The following is a 16,250-nucleotide window of genomic DNA, read 5'->3' as shown; positions in this document are numbered from 1 at the left end:
TTGTTTTGAACTCTGCATCTGATAGGTTGGCTATCTCCTTGTCACTTAGTTCTTTTTCTGGAGTTTGGATCTGTTTTTTTCTTTTTTTCAAAACATTGCTTGTCCTCTTAAAGATTTTATTTATTTATTTTTAGAGATGGGAAGGGAGGGGAAAAGAGAGGGAGAGAAACATTAATGTGTAGTTTCCTCTTGCGAACCCTCTACTGGGGACTTGGCCCACCACCCAGGCATGTTCCATGACTAGCAACCCTTTGTTTTACAGGCTGACGCTCAATCCACTAAGCCACAGCAGTCAGGGCAATCTGTTCTTTCATTTGGGCCATTTTTCTTTTTCTCAATGCACCTGTTGTGTTGTAAGGCAGGGTGTCAAACTCATTTTCACCAGGGGCCACATCAGCCTTGCGGTTGCCTTCAAAGGGCTGAAATAATTTTAGGACTGTATAACTGTAACTACTACTTAACTGTTAAGGAGTTGAACTTACATTCGGCCCTTTGAAGGCAACTGTGAAGCTGATTTGGCCCCCTGTGAAAATGAGTTTGACACCCGTGTTGTAAGGGGTAGAACCTTAGGTATTACCAGAGCAGGGCAACCCACTTCCCTGCATTGTGGCACTGTATGTGGGGGCAGGGTATGTGCATGTCAGAGAGGGAACAGTGCTGCTTGCTCGGCTCTGAGTCACTTTCCATGCTACCTACAAGTGAATTGGGCTCTTCTGGTGCTGATTCCTGGGTGGGTGGGTTTGTGTATGTTCTAGAACTGTGTGGGTCCCTCTGACTGACTCTCCTGTGAGACTGGGAGTTTCTCCTGCTGCCACAACCCCCACAGGTTTTTACAGCCAGAGGTTTTGAGGCATTATTTCCCTATGCTGGAACCCTGGGTTGTGTAGTCTGTCTCACTCCCCAGATGTTCCTGGTTTATTTGCAAATGAATGTGGGACCACCTGGTCCACCAGCTGTCACCTTGCCATGCATCCTCTCTCCCCTGGCTGCTGGTCTCTGCCCCTCCTACCAGTCTGGATGAATGTTTCTGCTTTAACTCCTTGGTGGTCGGACTTCCATGCAGTTCAATTTTCTGGCAGTTTTTTTCTTTCTTTCTTTTTTTAAAATTGATTGTTTTCCTTTTGGTTGTGTGAGGAAGCAAAGCGTATCTACCTGTGCCTCCATCTTGGCCGGAAGTCCTATAAACATACATTTTTAATATTGTTTTTATATCAGGAGAGGAAGATAGAAGATGATTTATAATTAATGACTCATATAGAGAAAATGAGTATGTTAGCTGTGCAGGTAGAAACTGATGGAGGTCATGTATGGTAGGTCAGGGTGGAGAGGGTTCAGCTGTCCAGATTACTGAGATTCTTACTCATAAAAAGACAAACTATCTATTCCCTCCAACCCCTTTATTTTATTTTTTAATTATGAAAAATTTCAAAGACAGTCTTCACTTTGGGCTTTTTATACTTTATACTGTCTTCTTTTAGTTCAGTAACATAGAGCTACCTCATTTTTTTCAAGTCTTTTATTACTTCATTCTGTATACATAATTTATTCAGCCATTTTATTAAGAATGCACATTTAGGTTCTAAATAAAGTCTATAGTGAACATCCTTGTACATATATCCCCTCTTCAGTTTTATTGAGATATAATTGACATTCAACATTGTGTTTTAGTTTAAGGTATGCTACATAATGATTTAATATACTTGCACACGTATGTTTAGACTTTCATACCATATATTAGTAGGACAGATTTCTGGAAGTTGGACTGCTGAGTCAAAAGGCATGGAAATTTAAATAATCTAATAGAGTCTTCTAGCTTCTTTCCTATAAGGTTGTAGCTATTTATGCCCACACCAGCATAGTATGAGATAATCTGTTTCCCTATCATGGAGCCAGTGCTGACATTATCAAATAAAAGAATTTTGGTGATATTTTTCATTTAACAATTTTAATGATTGAATAACTGGTTTTGTTCTGTAGGTACCATACTTTTTCAACCTTTTGTCAGCAGATGGACATTACACTAAGTTTCTTATTCAATGTTACTTAGTTTCCTTTTTTTGCTGCTCCATAAACAGTGTTACAATGCAGGTTCTTTGAACATATGTCAATATGTATAGTAGATTTATTACTGTGAGAAAGGTTCCTGTGTTGAAGGATAGTATGTAATTCTGATTTTAATGGTTATTGCCATATTGGTTTTTCAGAAGTCTGTTATTCTTTATATTTCCCTTGGCAGCAATGCATGAGCTTGTCCCTTTCCCACATTCCTGGCAGAGGTATTATGTATGTTTTATTTTTTTTCAGGCAGTAGAAATGGCTTAGTTACTTGAATTGGATTTTCTCTTCCTTAGTCAGTTAGAGCAGTGGCATCCAACCTTTTTGGCACCAGGGATCAATTTTGTAAAAGACAGTTTTTCTACAGACAGGGAAGGGGGTGATTGTTTCAGGATCATTCAAGTGCATTACATTTATTGTGCTCTTTATTTCTATTATTATTACATTGTAATATAGAGAGAAATAATTATACAGCTCACCATAATGCAGGACAGGAAGCGGAGCTCAGGAGGTAATGCAGGTGCTGGGGAGTGGCTGTAAATACAGAACTTATTCACATACCACTCATCACCTGCTGTGCAGGCTAGTTCCTAATGGACCATGGAGCATTGCTGTGGTTTGGGGACCCCAATTTAGAGTACCTTTTTGTTACTATTATTTCTTTTTCTGTGCATTTCTAGTCCTGTCCTTTGACCCTTTCTCCTGTTGGGTTTTTTGTCTTTTTATCAATTTCTACATAGTCATTTATGTGTGACATGTTGTTTTCATTAAGAAATCCATCCTGATTCTCAGGTTCTAATTTATATTCCTAGGTTCTCTTATAGTACTTTTTTAAAAAAAATCCTCACCTGAGGACATCTTTTCATTGCTTTTTTTAGACAGAGAGGGAGGGATGGAGAGAGAGAGAAGGGAAAACATTGATGTGAGAGGAAAACATCAATTGGTTGCCTCCCATATACAATCATATGTGCCTGGACTGGGGATTAAACCTGCAACCTAGGTGTGTGCCCTGACCAGAAATCGAACCTGCAGCCTTTTGGTGTGTGGGACGACACTCCAGTTAACTGAACCACACTGGCCAGGGCTCTCTTACAGTATTTTTAATTTAAGTATCTCTATTTTAAAAAATACGATGTAAGGGGAGATCTTTATTTTTCTCTAGGGCAGTGCTGCCCATCAGAAATATAATGTAAAGCACTTATGTTAAGTCCTCTATTTCTGACTGCATTTAAAAAAAAAAGTAAAAAGAGGGGACATGTGGCCAATATGGAATTTTAGGCAGATACACTTTGCTTCCTTACACAACCAAAAAAAGGACAACAGCCAATTTAAAAACAAAAAACAACCAGATGGCCAGAAAATCAAACTGGATGTAAGTTTGACAACCAAGGAGTTAAAGAAGAAGCATTCATCCAAACTCGTAGAAGGAACAGAGAGGACATGTGGCAAGGTGAGAGACCTGGCCGGGTGAGGCAGTAGCTGGCAGACCAAGTGGTTCCACATTTGTGTGTGGATAAGCCAGAAGGAATGACTGGGGAGTGAGATACACAGCACAACCCAGGGTTCCAGTGTGGGAAACTAAAGCCTCAAAACCTCTGACTGTAAAAACCTGTGGGGGTTGCAGTGGTGGGAGAAACTGAGAGTTCATTGGAGATACCCATAGGGTCCTAGAACACAGGGCCACCCATCTGAAAATCAGAAGGACCAGTTTGCCTGTGAATGAGGGGGAAGTGCCTGAAAGCAGGGCAAGAGCAGAGAAATTAGCATTGTTCTGTCTCTGACTCCTTCCCCACATACAATGCCACAATGCAGCAAAGTGGGTTGCCCCACCCTGGTGGATGCCTGAGGCTCCACACTGTACAATGTAAGGGGTGCATGGAGACAAAGAAATATGGCCCAAATGAAAGAACAAATCAAAATTCTAGAAAAAACTAAGTGACAAGGAGATAGCCAACCTATCAGATGCAGAGTTCAAAACACTGGGAATCAGGATGCTCAATGAAGTGTTTTGATTATGGACACAAAATAGAGGAAACAGTGAAGGCTATGCAAAGTGAAATAAAGGAAAATGTACAGGGAACCAACAGTGAAGGGAAGGAAAATGGGACTCAAATAATTGATTTCGAGCAGACGGAAGAAATAAACATTCAGCTGTAACAGAAGGAAGAGACAAGAATGCTAAAAAATGAGGAGAGGCTTAGGAACTTCTGGGACAACTTTAAACATTCCAATACACGAATCATAGGGGTACCAGAAGAAGAAGAGGAAGAGCAAGAAATTGAAAACCTATTTGAGCCCTGGCAGGTGTGGCTCAGTGGACTGAGTGCTGACCTGAGAACCACAGAGTGGCTGGTTTGATTCTGGTTCAGTTCTCAGGGCACATGCCTGGGTTGCAGGTTAGGTCTGAAATGGGTGCACGAGAGGCAACCACACACTGATGTTTCACTGCCTCTCTCCCTCTTTTCCCCTCTGCCTAAAAATAAATATATACTTTTAAAAAATTTATTTGAATAAATAATGAAGGAGAACTTCCCCAGTCTGGTGAAGGAAATAGGCTTCCTCAGAGAGTCCCAAAGAAATTGGGCCCAAGGAGAAACACACCAAGACACATCATCAATTAAGTTACCCAAGATTAAACATAAGGAGAGAATCTTTAAAGCAGCAAGAGAAAAGGAGAGAGTTAACTACAAGGAGTTCCCATAAGACTATCAGCTGATTTCTCAAGAAGGGGTTGGAAAGAAGTGTTCAGAGTCATGAAAGGCAAGGACCTACATCCAAGATTACTCTATCCAGTAAAGCTGTCATTTAGAATGGAAGGGCAGATAAAGTGCTTCCCAGATAAGGTCAAGCTAAAGGAGTTCATCATCACCAAGCCCTTATTGTATGAAATATTGAAGGGACTTACTTAAGAAAAAGATGATAAAAAATATGAATAGTAAAATAACAAACTCACAACTATCAACAACTGAACTTAGAAAACAAAAATAGAAAACATACTAAGCAAACAACTAGAACAGGAACAGAATCACAGAAATGGAGATCACATACAGGGTTATCAGCGGGGAGTGGAAGGAGGGAGGGTGGGGGAAAAGGTACAGGGAATAAGAAGTGTAATTGGTGGGTACAAAATAGATGAGGGAGTTAAGAATAGTATGGGAAATAGAGAAGCCAAAGAACTTTTATGTGTGACCCATGGACATGAACTAGGGTTGGGGAGAATGCTGGTAGGAGGGGTGGTGCAAGGTGGAGGGGGATAAAGGAGAGAAAAAATGGGGCAACTGTAATAGCATAATCAATAAAATATACTTAAAAATAGCAAAATATAACCAGAGTCATTGAAATTAAGAACAAACTGACAGTAACCAGAGGGGAGGTGGGAGGGGATAATGGGGGGAAAAGGGTGGAGGGTTTTCAGGGACAACTATAAAGGACACATGGACAAAACCAAGGGGATGTGGAATCAGGGGAGGGAGGTGGGGATGGCTGGGGTGTGGGGGAGTGGTGGGGGGAAAAGATGGACAACTGTACAACAATAAAATAAAAAAAAGTAAAAAAATGAGATTAATTTTTACAAACTTGATTATATTATTTTTACATGTAATTAATTTTAAATAATTGTTAGTGAGATATGTTCTTTTTCATACTATTTCAAATCTGGTGTATATTTTGCTTATATCACATCTCAGTTCAGACTAGGCATATTTTAGGTGTTCAACAGCCACATGTGGCATGTGGTTACTCTACTGAGCAGGACTCATTAGATGGATCAGGTGGATGGAGAGTTGTGCCTACTCCATTTATTTTAAAAAAATCATCCTCTTTTAAAAAAACTGAATTGAAGTACTACACTTGCTATATGTGAAATTCTTTTATAATGAGTTATATTTCTGGATTTTTGATTCTATATTCCTCTCAACTATATTATATGTTCTTATAGCAATACCATAATATTTTTCATTGACTTTTTAATATTTTCTGAAATCTAGAAAGGTAAGTCTTCTCTTACTGTTATTTTTATACTTTTTGTTATATGTTCTTGGGTGTGTATTGCATATAAGCTGTGAAATAATTTTCACCATTTTTTCTCTTCAAAGACAAAAAAACTTGTGGTTCTTCCTCCGCCCCAAAGCATTAAATATATAACTTAATTTGGGTAGAGTTCACATTTTTTAAACATTGTCTTCCCATCCAGGAATGTGGTTTGCTGTCAATTTGTTCTGGTCTTGTTTTATTTCTTCAATAAAATCTTACAATTTTTGCCCTGGCTGGTGTGGCTCAGTGGATTGAGCACCAGCCTGTGAACCAAAGGGTTGCCGGTTCAATTCCCAGTCAGGGCACATGCCTGGGTTGCGGGCCAGGCCCCCAGTTGGGGCTGTAAGAGAGGCAACCACACATTGATGTTTCTCTCTCTCTCCAGCTTCCCCTTCCCTATCTCTAAAAAGAAATAAAGTCTTTAAAAAAAAATCTTACAATTTTCTTCATATAGATTCTTTTATCTTTTGCTATTATAATTGGAGGTTTCTCCCAATTTCTTTTTAAAATATATTTTATTGATTATGCTATTACAGTTGTCCCATTTTCCCCCCTTCACTCCCCTCCACCCTGTACACCCTCTCCCACCCATATCCCCCCTTTAGTCATGTCCATGTGTCATACTTATAAGTTCTTTAGCTTCTACATTTCCCATACTATTCTTACCCTCCCCCTATCTATTTTCAACCTACCATCTATGCTACTTATTCTCTGTACCTTTTCCCCCTCTCTCCTCCTCCCACTCCCCCTGTTGCTAACCCTCCATGTGATCTCCATTTCTGTGGTTCTGTTCCTGTTCTAGTTGTTTGCTTAGTTTCTTTTGATTTTGCTTTAGGTGTGGTTGTTAATAATTGTGAGTTTGCTGTCCTTCTACTATACATGTTTTTTTCTTTATCTTCTTTTCTTAGATAAGTCCCTTTAACATTTCATAAAATAAGGGCTTGGTGATGATGAACTCCTTTAACTTGATCTTATCTGACAAGCACTTTATCTACCCTTCCATTCTAAATGAAAGCTTTGCTGGGTAGAGTAGTCTGGGATATAGGTCCTTGTCTTTCATGACTTGGAATACTTCTTTCCAGCCCCTTCTTGCCTGTAAGGTCTCTTTTGAGAAATCAGCTGACAGTCTTATGGGGACTCCTTTGTAGGTGACTGTCCCCTTATCTCTTGCTGCTTCTGGGATTCTCTCCTTCATTTTTACCTTGGCTAATGTAATTATGATGTGCCTTGGTGTGTTTCTTCTTGGGTCCAACTTCTTTGGGACTCTCTGAGCTTCCTGGATTTCCTGGAAGTCTATTTCCTTGGCCAGACTGGGGAAGTTCTCTTTTATTATTTGTTCAAATACGTGTTCAATCTGTTGCTTTTCCTCTCCCCCTTCTGGTACCCCTATAATTCGGATGTTGGAACATTTAAAGATGTCCTGGAAGTTCCTAAGCTTCTCATTTTTTTGAATTCTTATTTCTCTGTTCTTTCCTGTTTGGTTGTTTTTTTTCTTCCTTCTGATCCACTCTATTGTTTTGAGTCCCAGTTTCCTTCCCATCACTATTGGTTCTCTGCGCATCTTCCGTCATCTCTTTTATGGTAACCTGCATTTTTTCATCTAATTTGTGCCCCAAATCAACCAATTCTGTGAGCCCCCTGATCAGTGTTTTGAACTGTGCATGTGATAGATTGGCTATCTCTTGGTCACTCAAAAGGATGAGTCCTGGGGGATTGATCTGTTCTGTTTGAGACTTGTCTCTCTCTCTCTCTCTTTTTTTCTTTTTTTTTGGTCTGGTCGCTCCTGTTATGGTGAGGGGTGGAGCCTTAGGTGTTCACCGGGGCTGGGCACCCCAGTCGCTGGATTGTGACCTTGTATGTGGGGGTGGGGGTGGGAGGGAACAATGGCTGTAGCTCTGTTCTCCTGGGATCTCAGTCTCTCAGTCTCTTCTCTGGGATCCTGGGTTGCGCGCTCTGCCCTGGTCCACAATCGCCGCCTCACTGGGTCCGCCAGCTGCTGCTTGCGTACTCAGGGTCCACCCGCTGTGATCTTGCGCACCCCAGATGCCTTACGTGCTCCCGGTTGCCTTATGCGCCCAGTTCTCCCTGTTCTCCGCACGCTGCGACCCGCGCCCAGCTGCTCCTCTCTGCCCCTCCTACTGGTCTGGATGAACGGGTCTACTTCAACTTCTTGGCTGTCGGACTTCCATTCAGATAAATTCTCTGTCAATTCTGGGTGTTATTCTGCCTCTAAATTGTTGTTCTAATCTTGGTTGTGCATGGAGGTACGGTGCGTCCACCTATGCCTCAATCTTGCCAGAAGTCTTCCAATTTGTAATAAGCAAATCAGGTCTTCATTGCTTGAGTAAACAAGAAATCATTGATACTTGACTCTCATAATCTCTTATCTATAATGGTAAACTTTTTCAAATTGTATAGCATGTTGAAGTGACTAACACTCCGTGGTCCCAAGTTTCCCTAGGTAATTCCTATGAATTTGGCCAGAGAAACACATTTGAGATCTGCTAATCTGAATGCTAAAGATTCTCAAAATGTATTTCCAGTTTATATCCCTTTCCTGAAACTCAGACACTGGGAGCTCAGCAAGTGCAATATTGAACACAGTATTTGCTCTCAAGAGCAAAAGAGATTACTTTTGTTTTTACATTCTGGTTAAGAGTTCTGGTCCACTCTCTTAGAGAACACAATCTGGGATTTTTCCCTCTCACCCTTCAGAACTAATTTGTTACTGAGTTCTAAGAATTCTTTCAGCCACTTTGTCTCCCTGCCTCTTTTGTCCCTTTCCAGTTCCAGCCCAGGTTTATTTTCACCCTCCACTGCTTAGTAGCTCTTTAGTGCTTTTAGGATCATGTTACACTCCTTAGCATAGTACATGTAGCACAGTACATGTAACGTGGCCTCCACCTCACTTCTTTGTACCACATATACCTGCCGTTCTGAGCTTTCCATAGTTCCCCAAACACTGGTTCAGTTCTTACCATGTAAAACTTTACACAGACTTCATTTCTCTTAATTCCTCACTGGTTATTTGGACTTTTCTGGCTCTCCTAGCACCTATACATGCATCTCCACCCGTAACCGTGTTTTTGTTTATGTGTCTGTAAGAATAAAAATGGGCTTTTTTTTTTTTTTTTAATTCCAGAGAGAGGAAGGGAGAAAGTGAGAGGTGTTGGGAGGAGGCAGGAAGACATCGATCAGTTGCTTCTTGTAAGTGCCCCGACTGGGGACCAAACCTGCAATCCAGACATGTTCCCTGACTGGGAATGGAACCTGCAACCCTTTGATTTATGGGACAGTGCTCCAACCAACTGAGCCACACTGGCCAGGGCTGGGTTTTTATCTTTATCCTTAGTAACCTAATACATTTTATGACACATGTGCTCAATAACTGTAGAAGAAGTTCTCCAAGTTCATAATCCCTCTTTCCCATAGTAATTAGCAATAAAGTGTTCAAAATAAGAAGGAGCACAGTGTTGTTTTTTTTGTTTTTGTTTTGTTTTTCCCCCCAGGAGCAGTAAGAGATTGGAGAAGGAATTTTGTTTTTACCCTATAGTTTCTTGGCTAGGAAACAGTGTAACAGAGTGGGTGATACAGCTTTATCAAGGAAAGCAGAGTGTCTCAGCCAGCAAGGCCTGTGGCTTTGCTGCCCAGCGTTACATTGCTCTTCTTCCTTGTGTGGAGTTTTGGCCTCTTTCATTACAGAACTTCTGCCATTATGTTATACCTTTGAGCATGGGGCTGTAGCACCTTGTAATATTCCGAATTGTTCTTTTCCCCCAATACTGTAATTCTTTTAGCTTGTTAAGATTGTAACTTGTTAAGTTAAGTCACTAACTTAAAAAATTAATAGTATCATTTATAATTCTAAATATAGGTAGTATAGGTCCTTGTTGTGGATTTTGTTGTCTCATAATTAAATGTTGAATTCTAGTACATATAGGAGGTCACTCCTTGTTTGTCAGTGGCGAAGACAGGAATATAAAAAAAAATCATTTGCTCTTTTTATTTTAGGGCTAAAGTAAATAACATTCTCTTTTCTCTCTACCAGTTTCAAATGAAAGATACAGAAATCAGACTCTAAAATACCACCTTTATTAGTTTTATGAAATTCCAGTTGGAGGGAATAGCCTAGAAATAGCTAGTTGATTTGCTTACCCTCCTTTTAATTGAATTTGCCACCTAACTCTTGAGGTCTGCCCTCCTCCCCCGTACCCTGCCCCTGCTTCCATCAGAACTTGCAGCTAAGTTTCTATGTATGTGGTTGGGAGCAGATGAGACATCATCCCCTCTACACCCAGGTTTGAGGAGGAAAAAGGCAAGAAGCTGGGCCAGGCATGCTCAGCTTCTACTCCGAACCCCACTGGTTAGGTCAGGCTTTCCAAGGATGGGGATGTAGGGCAGTTTGGGGGAAATCTCTTCTCAAGGAAACCATGAGAATGAAGAGTAATTGTTTCCCCCAATTACGTTAAAACCAGATACAAGTAGGTGGGTAGGTAGGTATAGATATAGATGAACTTTTAAAAAAAGATTTTATTTATTTATTTTTAGAGAGGGAAGGGAGGGAGGGAGATAGAGAGAGAAACATCAATGTGTGGTTGCTGGGGGTTATGGCCTGCAACCCAGGAATGTACCCTGGCTGGGAATCGAACCTGAGACACTTTGGTTCCCAGCCCACGCTCAATCCACTGAGCTATGCCAGCCAGGGCAGATTTTATTTATTTTTTGAGATAGGGGAAGGGAGGGAGAAAGAGAGGGAGAGAAACATCGATGAGTCGCTTCTTGTATGTACCCTAATTGGGACTGAATCCACAACCCAGACATGTGCCCTGACTGGGAATCAAACCAATGAACTTTCTCTTTGTGGGATGATGCCCAGACAACTGAGCTACCCTGGTCAGGGCTATAAACTTTTTTAAATTATGGAATTAACACATTAAGAAAAGACATAAAACTAAAAAGTGTGGCACAGAGATATTTATATTTAGAAAATCACTGTAACTACCACCCAGCTCAAGAAATAGGACGTTGCCAGCCCTTCAGAATCCCCCCTCCCCTGAGCTTCCTCTTCATCACTATCCTCCCTCTGATAATAGGGCTACCCTGACCCCTGGTTATTTACGTTCATGCTTTTTAAAATAGATTTACCACCACCTAAGTATGTGTCCCTAAACACTATATACTAGTTTAGTTTTGCCTGATTTATCATTATGTACAAAAGAATCACATGTTGAATTCCTATGTATGCACACTTCTTTTGCTAGCATTACATTTTTTATTCACCTGTTGCTGCTTGTAGCTATAGTTCATTTGTTTTTATTGTGTGCAGTATCTACTTTATGAATCTGCCAATTTTATTCCCATTGTTGCTGATAGTCAACAATGAGAATAAATTTTGCTGAATGTTGGCTGGTATGAATAGGTATGTATGTATTTTACATTGCTTTCTTATAGTTTGAGTAATTGTAGGAGTGGGATTGTTAGATCACTGGTAAAGCATATGCTCATTTTTAGTAGATAGATAATTCTACACCATTTCTCAGAAAGGCTTTTCAGTTCACAGTAGCCCTACCATCATTGCTTCACATTCTCATCAACACTTGATATTTGCAGACTTGAATGTTACTCGTTTTTATTGAGTATTACTATGGTATCACTTTTAAATTTTTATTTCCCATAATTATACATGAGGTCGAATACCTTTTTGTATGCTTATAGACCATGGATATTCTCCAGTTTTGAAATGTCTATTCTGCCCATTTTTTTTCTGTTGAATTATTGGCCTTTTTCTTATGGAATTTTTTCTTTTCTCTGGTGTTATTAAGATATATTGGCATACATAGCTGTATAAGTTCAAGGTGTACAGTATAATGAGTTGACATATATATTGTGAAAAGATTGTTACAGTAAGTTTAGTTAACATCCATTATCTTATATAGGTCCAAAAAAACAAAAGGATTTTTTTTTCTCTGTGATGAGAACTCTTAGGATTTACTCTCTTAACAACTTTAATATATACCATAGTGTTAGCTGTAGTCCTCATATTGTACATTATATCCCCAGTACTTACTTGTCTAATTATTTGAATTTTTTTCCTGTGACTCCCTTTATCCAATGCCCCCATCCCCAAACCCTGCTTCTGGTAACCACAAATCTGATCTATTTTCTATGAGTTTGTGTTTTTTCCTTGTTTCTACATATAAGTGAGATGATACAGCATTTCTCTTTCTGACTTATTTCCCTTATAGTGCCCTCAAATTTCATCCATGTTGCTGCAAATGGCAGGATTTCCTTTATGACTGAATAATAATTCATTGTATATTATATGCCACAGCTTCTTTTTTTAAATAAAAATACTCACCAGAGGGTGTGTATTTATTGATTTTAGAGAGAGGAAGAGGAGGGAAGAGAGGGAAACATCTCTATGAGAGAGAAACATTGACTCCTGTATGCACTCTGACCAGGGATTAAACCCACAATCTTTTGGTATATGGGACAATGCTCTAACCAATGAGCTATCTGTCCAGGACTATACCACAGCTTCTTTATCTAATCATCCACTGATGGACACTTAGGTTGCTTCCATGTCTTGATTGTTGTAAGTAATGGTGCTGTGAATGTTGGGGTGCAGATGACTCTTCAACATAGTGGTTTTTTTCTTCTGAATATATTCCCAGAAGTGGAATTGCTGGATCATAAGACAGTTCTATTTTTTAATTTTTTGATGAACCTTCTTACTCTTTTCCGCAGTGGCTGTACCAATTTACAATCTCACCAACAGTGCATGAGGGTTCCCTTTTCTCCACATTCTTGCCAATGCTTGCCATTTCTTATCTTTTTGGTAATAGGCATTTTAACAAGTATGAGGTGATACTGTGGCTTTGATTTGCATTTCTCTAGTGATTAGTGATTGTGAGCAACTTTTCATGTTCTTGATGCCACCTTTGAAAAAAATGTCTATTCAGGTCCTTTGCCCATTTTTAAATTGAATTCCTTTTTTTTGTTTTGTTTTGTCTTTTGTATTTTTTTCTACCGAGTTGTATGAGTTCTTCATATATTTTGCATATTAACCACTTATCAGATATATGGTTTGCAAAGTTTTTTAACCATTCCATAGGTTGTTATTTATTTATTTATTTGCTGTGCAGAAGCTTTTTAGTTTGATGTAGTCCTACCTGCTTATTTTTTATTTTGTTTCTTGTGCCTTAGGTGTCATATCCAAAAAATTATTGCCAAGATCCAATGTTAAGGAGCATTTTTCCAATGTTTTCTCCTGGGAGTTTTATAGTTTCTAGTTTTACATTTAAGTCTTTGATCAATTCCAAGTTAATTTATGTTAATAGTATAAGATAGGGTTCTAGTTTCATTCTTTTACATGTGAATACTCAATTTTCCCAGCATCATTTATTTGAAGAGACTGTCTTTTTTCCATTGAGTATTCTTGGCTCCCTTGTGAAATATTAGTTGGATGTAGATGTATGGGTTTATTTCTGGCCTTTCCAGTCTGTTCCATTGGTCTGTGTGTCTGCTTTTATGCCAGTACGTCACTGTTTTGATTACTATAGTGTTATAGGTTGAAATGAATACATGTTCTTTCTCACAACTACTCTGCAGTGTCATAATTTCAACAACTACTTATCCATATTTACCTACATCTCTTTTTGTGCCAATACAACTCTATCTTAATTACTGTAACTTTATTGTAATTCTTGATAGCTGATAGGAAAAAGTTTTTCCACCTTCTCCTTGTTCTGCAGGGAGTACTGTGTGCTCTTGTGGAACATGTTGTAAAGGAACAGTGCATATAAAGAAGACATAGTGGTGTTAACTTTGTAAAGAAAAGGCATTATTAGACTTCACTGGACTATCACAAAGAGAGAAAGAGCCTGCTCATGTGTAGGATACATTGTGAAGAAAAGGTGTACAAGCGGGAATGGGTTGAATGAGGAGGCACGTGGAATGTTGTTACTCTCAGTTTAGGTTTGACTATATGTTATAGATGAAAGATGAGTGGCTTAAACAAATTAGAAATTTATTTCTTATGTAAAAAATGTTTGGAGGTGGTCCTCCAGGGTCAATTTGATGGTTCATCAAAGTCCTGGGAACCAGTTTTCTTACATTCTTACATCACTGCAGTGTGCCCCTCATTATTCTGGCTCAGGATGGTACCAGGGCTCTACCTGTCACAGATATATATCAGGCAACAGGATGGAAGAAGAGGAAAACCAGTGTGCATTTCTCTCTGCTCATTTTGAAGAAAACTTTTTAGAAGTTTCACCCAGCACTTCTGTAAACTCCAAGATACAATTTGACCATTCTCACTAATCTTCAGCTATTAGTAGTTCCCTGCTTAAGCTAGTCCTGGTTAAGTAGAAGACTCACCTTGGATTAAATGTTATGGGAACTATGTTCTGCTCTTGTGTTTGCTGTGGCATTTTTGCATTCACAACACTTTGGAATGAGATGTCTGCTTTTATTTCAGTTTTGACCCTTCTGAAAACAAGACTTCTGCTTGCTTTTAATTTCTCCAAAGGAAATTGTCTCGAGTTCCTCAAGTCCCTAGCCTAAGTATCCTTTCTGGTACACAATAAAGAGCAGAAGGAAAGGGAAGTGCCTTGTGATGGTCCTCTTTCAGTCACAAGTTCCTTAGGCACTGTTTCATGATCTGCTGCTATGAATCTGGGCAGTGGGGACACAGATGTGTTCAGTTTTGCTTTGTGAACATTTATTAGGATTTCTACATTTTCCTTTATATGCTTCACTTAAATAAGCAGGTTTATAAGAAAGTTACTTAGAAGATTTTGTTCCATCTTCCCTTTTGCAGCATGTTACTGCTATTAACAAGCACCTGGTTGCCTTAGAAACCACTACAGGCTTTACAGTCTGGCCTTTAATACAGACATCAGGCAAATTCAGCACTGCATAACAGTGCTAAAGAAAATACTGAGTGACTTCCTCCTAGTAGCACTGGAGAGTTTTCAGTGTGGATCAGTAACAGGGAGCTTCTGGTGATCTTGGCTAAGGAGTGATGAATGTGAATTTTGGATGTTTTACTTAGTAATGGATACCCAAATGGCTAGCAGAGGGAAGAGACCAGAGGCAGGGATATCAGAGAAGAAATGGATTCTCAATCTTAAATGAAGGAATGCCTGAATTAGACTAATTAAGAACCAAAATTACAGATGAGAAGTCCAGAGAAACCAGATCTAATGGTGTCAGAATCTTAGTGTGGTTGTGAATGGAGCACCTGAATGGGCCCAGGATCTACAGAGAGATATTGAAAGATGGTGGATCAGTAGGCCCCTCTGCCCTGCCTGTCTTTCCTCCTGTCATTATGTAAAGTGGGCATGGGGTTGGAAGAGGGGATTGGGGAGGGAGTGGAATAGGAGCAGCAAATACCTTAGATAAAGAAAACCCTTGCAGAGCAAGACAGCTATACAATGGTATGTAGGATGTTCCATAGTATAATGAAAAATATGAGAAGTTTGAAATCAGACCCTTAGCACTTCAGACCTAGAAGTCCTACCAATTTACCAGTTTAAAGAAATTATTAATTTTTCTGAACTTCAGTATTTTTCATCTGTGAACATGTAATACTAGAGTGTCATAAAGGTGATTTTCTATAAAGGTATGGTTTAGTTAATGCTTGATTTATAATGTGAAAGTTGAATTATAAACAGTTTCATGCTGTTTTCTAAGATCTGTTACTTCATATGTTTATGTTTATTTTATTTCATTTAGACTAATTGCAGCATTCAAGATGCATGATGATGAAATTACCATTTAATTGTGTCTGCATTTCTTCTGGAAAAGAAGTTTTGAATACACACAAATCTAGAACAAAGAGTCTCAACAAGTAGTTAACAAGATGGTTTCAGGCCCAAGATGACACATTTGGTGAATTTTAGAAGACCACCCCTCCCTTTGAAGTTTTTCTATGTTGCTGCACTGAGAATGCATCACTGTGTTCAGTCAGCTGGATAATGCACATGGAGTTTGGATGTTGCTGCCTGCTTTTGACTCTCATAACATATCTACTCACCTGAAAACCCAGGAATTTTCTGGGGTTGATATTCTGATACATGCTTCATCAAGCTTGGATCTTCTACCCTCTGAGGATGATTTGTTACAGCCTCTGGCTGCATGTACTTGTGGACGGAAGGTAT

General features: G+C 39.3%; 1 long non-coding RNA gene across 1 annotated transcript in view; it reads left to right on the top strand.

Annotated features, from left to right (window-relative positions):
- Positions 1 to 16,250, top strand: part of LOC123810463 — an 18,861-nt gene extending 2,611 nt beyond the window's left edge. Inside the window, exon 2 of the long non-coding RNA XR_006784247.1 lies at positions 15,826 to 16,250. This is a non-coding gene — a long non-coding RNA (uncharacterized LOC123810463). The remainder of the gene's footprint in view (positions 1 to 15,825) is intronic.

This window comes from Phyllostomus hastatus, unplaced genomic scaffold, assembly GCF_019186645.2.
Source record: "Phyllostomus hastatus isolate PE091 unplaced genomic scaffold, TTU_PhHast_1.1 phas_scaffold_60, whole genome shotgun sequence".
NCBI classification, from domain to species: Eukaryota; Metazoa; Chordata; class Mammalia; order Chiroptera; family Phyllostomidae; genus Phyllostomus; species Phyllostomus hastatus.
This window is presented reverse-complemented; position numbering and strand designations above follow the sequence as displayed.